Source organism: Triticum aestivum, chromosome 1B (genome assembly GCF_018294505.1).
Source record: "Triticum aestivum cultivar Chinese Spring chromosome 1B, IWGSC CS RefSeq v2.1, whole genome shotgun sequence".
Lineage (NCBI taxonomy): Eukaryota > Viridiplantae > Streptophyta > Magnoliopsida > Poales > Poaceae > Triticum > Triticum aestivum.
Genome location: NC_057795.1, coordinates 170060594 through 170069205, shown reverse-complemented (window position 1 = coordinate 170069205; position 8612 = coordinate 170060594).

The following is an 8612-nucleotide window of genomic DNA, read 5'->3' as shown; positions in this document are numbered from 1 at the left end:
CATTGCTTACTTGGACAGCAGCATTTTTACTACTTGAACTTCAGAGATTATACCCTTTTATGATTTTGTTAGTTGTAGTTGAATGTTTTCCATTTCATCAGTTTATCTTGAATTGTGCCTTGGGTTGTGCCTGAACTTCATTAGTTTTTGAATGCAACACATTTTTTAGGTCAACTTGAGTAGTTACCATGTCTTCTATTGTTGGACTGTACATTGTGTTGTACCTGAACTTCAGTTATATTTGATGGTCTTTTCCCCCTTTTTTTGGACAATGGAGCTATTGGACTTGACCGATTACCACTACCCATTCCTCGGGTCACAGGAATACCAGCCTAGGGATGAATCGATGAGTACAACTCTGAGGGAAGATGATTCCTCTTGAACACTTATTATTCCAAGTTGGGGAAGAAGGGTGTCGATATTTCTGCTGGTCCAAGAACCCCTTGCTCCAAAAAGGCCGGTGTAGTCGAAGCAGAGGTGATTTCGTCGGATGATGATTTTGAGAAGATTACCCGAAGAATTGTAAATCTGCTCCTGGTACTATTGGTGGGAGAGGTGAGAAGAATGCTATCATCACTAGGAGGAATCCGACAGTTGAGTCTACAACATAACTTCATCGATAAGAGCAGCAAGATTGCCTATGAAATGGCGTTCTCCTGTTGCTCCCCTAAAAAAATACAGTTACACTCATCTATCCGAGGCCCGGGGGTTGAAACAGTATGTGCTTAGTGAAGAGGGTCTGAAGAAGTATTATCAGTGAGTATTTTCTTCTTTTGTTTTTTCTACCAGACATGCTACTTTTTGTGAACTTCTATTGTTATAGTATCTGAACTTCTATTCATTGTACCAGGCAAACCTACTGCATGTTTACCGTCCCTCCTGAGAATGTTATTGACCTCACAGGACGTGTCCTTTATACTCTTTTCGGTCAAGGCCAACAAATGGAAGGAGACGTAATGGACTTTCTCATAAACTCATGGAAGGATAAGACGGAGACCTCTCAGATCTTCTTTAGTGCTGACAGGGTTGTACTGAGTCCCTACTTCATACATGTTTTTGTTCTTGTAACCCTATCTCCCTTTTTTGTGCTAGTTTAGGTGTAGTGGCATTTGGAGGTGTTTTAGTTTTGTCGTGATTATTTTGTGTTCTTAATCTTTTTTGTTTATGGTCTGTTTTGCGAATGTAATACTGCCTGGAGTATGATTTTTTTGGTGCATCAGTTCAAAAATTCGATGCAAAAAAATCAGCTGAACTCCTCCCAATGTTTGTTCGCAAGGAAGAAGACCTTCTTAACGCAAAGCTGGTTAGGTTTTCATAACTCTTGCTTTATTTTATTTTATTAACATCCTTTTGTTGAGTTTGTCAAGAAGTTTTTGTTCATCTTGGTTGTTCAATGCTTATGTGTTATAGTTTGTGTTCACCATTCTTTTCAATCTTGACAGTTTTTTGATACTTTTCAAGCTAATTGACAAAATAACACACTACTGTGTGTATTTTGCGAATAGATATCGTGGGAGCATTGACATCCTTGATTCACTTCCTTACTCTAATAAGGGAATTTCACGAACAAGTTTTGACGGAGACTGCCAAAATATCGTTAGTGTTTCTTAGCCTGAACCTCAGTCATCCATTTGTGCTAGGGTTTCTGATGTTGAGCAGGGCAAGATAGCTGGAGATATCATTTCAGAGAAAGATCCCATTGAGGCTAATGTTGAGACTGGTAGTGCTGCTGCAGGCCCGGAGAAGTCTCCTGCAGCAGAGCCATTGGTTGATGTTGATGCTGGTTCTCCAGCTCTTCCTACTATAGCACAGCTAGCAGTTTTATTGTTTCAGATTCTCCAGCTGCTCCAGCTGGTACTGGTGTCCTTGCCGACGACACTGCAATGTCTACTGGAGACGATGATGAAGCCATTGAAAGTGATAGCTTGGGAGAGGAAAATGATGATTCCAATGCTGCTACTGGTCTAGGAAAGAATGCATAAAGAGAGGAGCATGCTTCTCTCTTCTTTCCCCATCCTCATCCTTTTATTTTGTTGGTTTTAGTGCATGATATCTCTATGTACTGCATGTGTGGTCCATGTTGAACTTCCTCTTTGTGCATTGTTGTGTGTGTGGTTTGTAAATAAAGTGAAGTGGAGCTGTTTTTACGTGGGGGATGATTTGTAATGACTGGGTTGTGATGTTTATAAACCTCTGGTTTTATCTTTTAGTTTAGCAGCTAAAGATGTGCTTGTGTTTGTTTCTTGCTCCTGTCGTGATCTATGTGTTTGTATGTTGCTCTTAATTTATATTCTTTTTGCTGAGCAGATAGTGAACTTGCTATCGTCCGAAAGAAGGTTGATGACTTTTATTTCAGTGTAACTACGCTTAAGAATGACCATTCTAAATGGTGAGGGCAACTCCTCAGAATTTATATCCATCTAACTCTTGAACTGCATGCGGTATTATACCTAGACTTCTTTACTTTCTGTTGCTGAACTTCTTTGCCTTGTTGTTGCCGAGCATCTTACTTCTATAGTTACTGAACTTCTAGAGTTCCTGATGCTGAACTTCCTATTACTTTCTATTGCTTATTTTAGATCAAAGGTTATGTTGCAAAATAATGAGTGTGGAGCTACTGTTGAAAATGTCGAAATGTCTTTTTCTCGTCGTGGAATGCTTCGATCTAATGTAGCCGAGGCTGCATTGTATTGTCTATGTGCCAAATACCAGGGATCAGAGAAACTCATTCTGCCGTATTGGGTTTGTGTAAGTCAACCCTATAGTAATATATTTTCTGTTTTGTTGTTTACCATGTTAGTTCAAACTTGCTGGTCTCATTGTATTTTATATGTTGCTGTTTTCTGCATTATATTAGGACAATATTTTAAGAGGGCAGTTTGATTCCCGTGTGAGGAAGTTCTTCTTGGCGACTGGTCCAGATAGCATGGATGCACATGATTCTGTAAGCAATATTTTGTTCTTTGTCTCTGTATTTTGTTTCCACTGTGATCCAATCTATTTGTATTGTTTAATATTCTTGCACCGTTAATATATAATTAAAAGTTTTTAATGATTTGTGTGTTTATCTTGCGTTAGGTTGTCTTCCCCACTTTTGACCCACCTGAAGTTCCCGTTCACATGGGTGGTGTTGGTCATTGGGTTTCCATCTTTCTTGACCTGAATAATTCAAGGTTCCAGCTTCTCGACTCCTACTATGGACCAAATGATGAATGTGCGGTATGCCTATTTCGTCGGATGACTGATAACATCAAGAAGCTTTGGACCGATGCCAGCAATGACAGGGAGACACCCTTCAGTCCTCTTTATATTGACCATTTCCCTTTGGATTGGATTGATGTGCCCCTGCAGAATAACAAGTATGTGTTCCACTTTTCTCTCCATCACTTCTGCTAAATTGTAGTTGTACGTAAGCTGCAACGTCTTTTATTCTTTGGCTTTGTTTTGTTTTAAAACTGTTATTGTTTTGTTTTGACAGTATCGACTGCGGATTCTTCATGCTTACGAATGTTAATTCGTGTCATGAAGGGTTCTTGCAAACTATTCCCATGAAAATATCTCGGATATCAGGACGACATGGGTGTACTCAATTGCATCATCAAACTTGTTTGAGATAGACTTCCATGATCTGTTTGGCTACTATACCTATAATTCTTGAAACTTGGACTGCATCTTTTATTCTACATGAACTTCATTCTCTTTTTTATTTTTCAGCTTGTGTATTTTGTTTCAGTATTTTTTTCCTTTCATTGCTTACTTGGACAACAACATTTTTACTACTTGAACTTTAGAGATGATACCCATTTATGATTTTGTTAGTTGTAGTTGAATGTTTTTCATTTCATCAGTTTATCTTGAACTGTGCCTTGGGTTGTGCCTGAACTTCATTAGTTTTTGTATGCAACACATTTTTTAGGTCAACTTGAGTAGTTACCATGTCTTCTATATTTGTTGGACTGTACATTGTGTTGTACGTGAACTTCAGTTATATTTGATGGTCTTTCCCCCCCTTTTTTGGCACTGGAGCCGTTGGACTTGACCCATTACCACTACTCATTCCTCGGGTCACAGGAGCCTAGGGATGAATCGATGAGTACAACTCCGAGGGAAGATGTTAGCTCTCGAACCCTTATTCCTTCCAAGTTGGGGAAGAAGGCTGTCGATATTTCTGCTGCTCCAAGAACCCCTTGCTCCAAAAAGGCTGGTGTAGTCGAAGCAGAGGTGATTTCGTCGGATGATGATTTTGAGAAGATTGCTTACCCGAAGAATTCTAAATCTGCTCCTGGTACTATTGTTGGGAGAGGTGGGAAGAATGTTGTCATCACCAGGAGGAATCCGGCAGTTGAGTCTGGCAACATAATCTCAGGACCCCGATCCTAAGTCACACCGATCTAGCATGTAACACATCATATCACTTTGCGGCCTCACGCACGGTATTCCCACGGGTGCCACCTTACCTGGCCCGGGACCGTTTGCGCTTTTTGGCTCACATATATGATAGTGCCGCTAGCATCCATATGACAAAGAACCCGGGCTGACATGGCTAGTCGTGAACCCAAAGTGACACTAACTTACAGGGACAGGCATACATGACCCAACAACGAACGTGTCGATCATCAGCGAGTGAATCCAGGCTGTAGTACTGGGCTAGCAGGACTCCGGTGAACCGGGCTATAGCGGGCTAACAGGACTCTGGAATTCATCGCGTGACATTTCCCCGAGGGGACAGACACAGGAACGAAGAAGGACACATGCCGGCCAGCCTAAGTGTTCTGGAGCAGTAGCAAGCTACCATGACTTAGTGGAAACACTAGGAGACATTTCCCGGTAAGAGAGGCTACTAAGGATAAACAACTAGATAGTCAGATCCCACACATACCAAGCATTTCAATAACATACACACAATATGCTCCATATGTGCAAATACAACATGGCATCACAACATGACTCTACAACTCAAGTATTTTATTCAACAGGCTTCGAGGAGTGAGATATTACAAACATGGATCTCATGACCCAACAATCAGAGCATACAAGTCAAAGCACATGCGGAAGCTTAACATGTCTGAGTACAGACATCTACAAATGAAAAAGGCTGAGAAGCCTGACTATCTACCAGATCCTGCCGAGGGCACAAGATCGTAGCTGAGGTAACAAGCTAAATGTCGAAGTCCATGTGGAACTACTAGCGAGACTGAAGTCTCTCTGCAAAAACATAAATTAAGCAACGTGAGTACAAATGTACCCAGCAAGACTTACATCAGATCTAACTACATATGCATCATTATCAACAAAGGGGATGGTGGGGTTTAACTGCAGCAAGCCAGCTTTGACTCAGTGGCTATCCTGTACTACAACTGCAAGTAACTCTTTTGAGGTGGCGCACACGAGTCCACATATTCACCATATCAATACACCACTATGGATCCGCTCCCGTCTCCCTACGAGAACGCCATCCATAGCACTCACGCTTATCTTGCGTATTTTAGAGTATCCACTTTCACTTGTCTATGAACTGTACAGGCAACCCAGAAGTCCTTTTCCGCGGACACGGCTATTCGAATAGATCATATTAACCCTGTAGGGGTGTACTTCTTCACACACGCTCTCACCACTTACCGCCGTTTACACGACATGTACTCGGCAACCTTCAAGCGGAAGCCCAGCGAGGGTGTCGGCCACGACCTGACTAACCACACAAGTCTCACATCCAGGTTTATCGCCTATTCAGGTTCCATCCGAAAGGAGATCCGGCCGGGGTGTCGCTCACGGCCCCAAACGATGTGTGCAGGGTTCCCAAGCCCACCTCGACGGGTGGATCTACGCTTGGTACACCGTGCCATGGTGCCTAGTCTGTCCCAAGCCCACCTGTATCGGGTGCCACTTGGTAGACTACTAGCACTACCTACAAACACCAGAAACTAGTTGCAACTCCTGGACAGAGATCAAGTTGATTAATAAGTCGAGAGATTCAATTAAGGATCCCAATATGTGGTAGTAGCTGTTCATGGATCACAAACACAGAACTCAGTTCCTGAGGACGGCTGCAATGAGACAACCCACCATGTACTCCTACATGGCCTCTCACCGCTACCTTTACCAAATCGTGTTCACACACTTAGCTCTCAACAGTAGGACATGTTCACGCACCTTCGATTCATCCCCGATGAATCAAACCTGACACAACTCTAAGCAATAGCAGGCATGACAACAAGCATGAATGAGTAGGCACATCAGGGCTCAAACAACTCCTACTCATGCTAGTGGTTTTCATCTATTTACTGTGGCAATGACAGGTCATGCAGAGGATAAAGGGGTTCAACTACCGCAGCAAATAACAGTTGTATCGTTGTTGTCCTAATGCAGTAAAATAGAGCAGGAGCGAGAGAGTAGGATTGTATCGGAATGAACAAGGGGTTTTTGCTTGCCTAGCACTTCTGAAGATAGCATTGAGTCTTCATTAGTGTCAACGATCACAACGTCGGAACATCGTCTACCGAGAGGGGACAAAAACCGGCAAACAAGGAAGAACACAATCAATGCAATGCACAATATGATGCATGATCATGACATGGCAATATGCTGTGATTTGAGCTAATGCAACTAGCAACAAGTTAAATGAAGTTGGTTTGAATCCAAAATTCAAATCCAAACACCATATGTGAAGGTTTAAATGCCATTATATGATTTGTACTAAACAACAGTCATAAGTTGTTCTAACATGCATGATTGGATTTTTCTGATCATTTTTCATATATAAATTATTTAATTTGGAGTTACAGTTGATTTACTATGATTTTTAGAAGTTTTGGGCATTTTCTGAAAATAATAAATCATTTAAGATTTATTTAAATTCCAGAAATACTTTACTGCGTCAGCATGACGCCTGTGTGACGTCAGCAAGTCAACTGGGTTGACCAGCGTCAAACCCGACGCGTGGACCCATGTGTCAGCTGCACAGCGGTTTCACAAAGCTTAATTAACCTAATTAATTAGCTAGCTAGGTTAATTAAACATTAGGGCCCACCTGTCAGTGACTCTACGTGTTGGTTAACAGGGTGGTTAGGCCCTAATGACCAGCCTCGCCGGCGGTTAACCGCCGGTGGCCACTGGGCACGGCGGAGAGGCGCCAGAAGGCCATGGGAGCGGCGGGGAAGGGCACCGGGGCGTAGCCACAGTCGGCCGCATCCAGAGGAGGCCACGGGAGGGCGCGGGGAGGCTTGAGCTCGCCGGAAGCGAGCTCAAGGCGGCGGCCGGAGCTACGGCTGCACGGGCGCGAGGGCTGCAGCGCGTTAGCCAGAGAGAAGAGGGGCGCATCGGGATCCTGGGGACCCAGCGAGCACGCGGGAGCTACTGGAGCGAGCGGAAGAGCTCCGGGGCGCGAGGTTTGCCGGCCATGGCGATGGCCGGAGCTCGGTGCTTGCGGGGACGACAGCTACAGCACGGAAACGAGCAGGAGAGGAGGGGGAAAACGAAAGAGTCCTCACAGCGAGGTCGTTGAGCATCTCAGGCGGCTTGGGGAGGCCCTCTTTGGCGCGAATCGACGGCGGCGATCCAGGATTGCCGGCGAGGAAGATGATGATGCTGACGGCGATGCAGTGCGCCCGGGCTTCTGATCTCCAGCGTGCAGACGAGGACGGGCTTCTCTCAGGGGCTGGACACGGGGTGAGGCCTTGGGTGCGCGGTGGCTACGGCGGCGAGCAGCGGCGCTCTCCGGTGTGCTCGGTGGCGCGAGGAAGAGAGGGCAGAGGAGGGGAGAGACTGCGGGTGCGAGATGGAGAGGTCGGGGGGGTGCATGGTGTCGTCTAGAGCCGTCCAGAGCGAGCAGGCAGGCTGGAGGTGGCACGCGGTGGCCGTGCGCGCGTCGGGCACGCGCTGTGCATCTGACTGGCGGGAGGAAGAAGACCTCCCTGCCCGTGGTGGGCTGGGCCGGCCAGATGGGCTGCCAGGTGACTACAGTAGCAGGCCACAGGTGGGTGCAGGTAAGTCCTACTGCTCTGTTTTATATTTCTGTTTTGTTTTTCTTTTATTTAATCTTTTGCCACTGTTTAAAAATCAAAACAGATCCAAAAACAGTACAAAATATCCTCTGGATATTTTTATGTTGCTGAATGGACTGATCCAAATGCACATAAAATGTTCCAGGGTATTTGAAAGTATATTCTATACATATTATGAATATAATTCCAAATGCAACTAGAATAATGATTTAAATTCAGTGCTCAAAATATTCCTCAAAAATGTTCATTATTTTTGGTTTGGTGCAAAACCCTTGCCAAAATATAACCAACATTATTTAAGGCCATTTTGGAAACATTGAATGCATTTTCCAGGGTTCTTTGCCCCTCTTTTATTTAAGTTTTTGAGGCTTCCAAAATTCCTCAGTTCAACTTTCAGAAATTTAACATGATGCATGAATGCTTTAAAGCAACTAGTTACAAGCAATAATCTAGGGCTGTGACAGCTCACCCCCACTAAACAAGAATCTCGGCCCGAGATTCAAGACGTGAGGTAAGAAGACAGAAGGGACACAAACTATCACAATCTTCTCGATCCAGGTGGCACTTCATAAGAACGTTGAATCGATCACCATCTTTGGCTCGACGTCTTCC